Below are 1,991 nucleotides of genomic sequence, written 5' to 3'. Positions count from 1 at the left end.
TGTGTGTGTGTGTGTGTGTGTGTGTGTGTGTGTGTGTGTGTGTGTGTGTGTGTGTGTGCGTGCGTGCGTGCATTTATGCATAGGTGGAACTCGACCCTATTAGATAGCACTTCCTTTGGTCCTATTATCAGGGATTCTGACATGCAGTTCAGGTTCTTATCTGTCACTCATGGATCAGTTGGTTTCCTAAACTGAATAACTGCGTGCAGTGAACCCAGTCCTTTAGGTTATTAACATCATCTGTAAAGTTTTGACATGTGTGTTTTTTTTTTTTTTTTTTTTTTCTGTCACCCATTTCTGCGACTCTAAATTCATACTGGTCATGAGATGTTACTCCAGTCTCAAAAAAAAACCTCAGCAATTGTCGAAGAAATGCATATTCCCCTGCCATTTTCACGCTAGATTTTTAGACAAAGATCATCTTATGTTGAGATCATCTTATGTTGAGAAATATGGCATTGCAAATGTTTTAGTCAAACTTCGAACATAACATTAGGCGCGATCTCATGTGACATCACGCAAAATGTCGAGCTCAGTATTTGCTGGAAAWGACTCCCAGCGACTATTACAACAAATTTTCGCTCGTTTGCTTTGTTAATGGTTGTCAGCTACGACCACGTCCCATTTTAAAAATAAATGTAAACTTGACTGAGTTGTAGCCATTTTTGTTGGACATGGCAGCCATCTTGAATCAAGCTGACGTCAAAAAAGATGTGCATTCATTGATTATTTCATGAAAGTTTCACTAAAACTTTCCTAGTGGTTTGTGTAAATTCTGCTAACATACAGTACATACATTATCGCAACTGTGCCTTCATTGTTAAGTAATAAACAGTGATCACAACACAGAAGGGTATGCAATGCAGTGAATTGCAAGGGAATGGCAGTGTGTSAGCTTTAAGGAGGAAATGTATTTGTTTCCTGATTTGAACTCCTCGAACTCAGATGACTTCACAGTTTTGTGCCATGAATTGTGGACTCATATTTATAGTGTTTTTTTAAGCAACCTTTGGGATTTTTGTGGGCTCCATTACACCATTATGAGCTGGTAAAGAGCAAAGTGTGCAAGTCGCTTCATGAAGAGCACTTTGCAATAACATGGCCTCATTCCTGCCATTAAACCCCGGAAAGCATCCGACTGAGAGTCCCCTCTTGCTCAGCACTGTTATGGAACAGTGTGTTCTCACAGGGTGTACCCCTGCTCTCAGGTGCCAACTCTGCTGGAACAGAACCTGCTGCCAGAAAATTCTCCCCTGCACTTCACTTATTCGGCTTAAAAAAAAAACCAAGAACACGGTGTGCCGTGTCACAGATGGGATCGTACCACAATCGTCTGAAGGAAAGTTAATGTTTTTAAAGGTTGAATTTCATTGTTGTGCTCTCAGTTTTAAAGGAGCTTTTTTTTTTCATTCACTGGCGTTCGTCTTCTTGAGGAAACGTACGTTAATTTAGTTGCGTTTACGTTTTGTCAGACTGAGTAAGCCACTCAAGATGACTTCAGAGTTCACAAAGTAAACAAGAAAAGGCAGATGGGCAAAACATGACAAAGGACAACCATCACCAGCCACCGAAAATTGTTTTGTCTATATCTACGTGTTTGTGTCTGTTAGCAAAATGTCTCCTGAAACATTAGACTGAGTCTAATGGAACTTGCAGAGTAATCAATAGATACACATTCATAATTTTAGAGGCAATCTGATTTAAGATGGCCGCCTCATCAAATGGAGCGTAGCACGTACAAAAATGGCTATAACGCAGTCAAATTTGCAAATTATTAGGGGTGCACCAATTAATCGGCCGGCCGATTTATCAACACAGATTTTCTTAATTTTGGGAAAACGGCGATCGGCAGATAGTTCAATAAGATTGGTAGAAAAGAATGGCTTCTCATCTACTTCCACAGAGGTCTGAAAATCAGCCACTGTCTCTTTTTGCTCTGCTGTCAGCACTCCCTTATACCCAGTTAAAACAAGTTTGGATTGTTTCTAGAG

The sequence above is a fragment of the Austrofundulus limnaeus genome, unplaced genomic scaffold (genome assembly GCF_001266775.1).
Source record: "Austrofundulus limnaeus strain Quisiro unplaced genomic scaffold, Austrofundulus_limnaeus-1.0 Scaffold6, whole genome shotgun sequence".
Classification (NCBI taxonomy): Eukaryota; Metazoa; Chordata; class Actinopteri; order Cyprinodontiformes; family Rivulidae; genus Austrofundulus; species Austrofundulus limnaeus.
Note: the sequence above shows the minus strand (reverse complement) of the source record.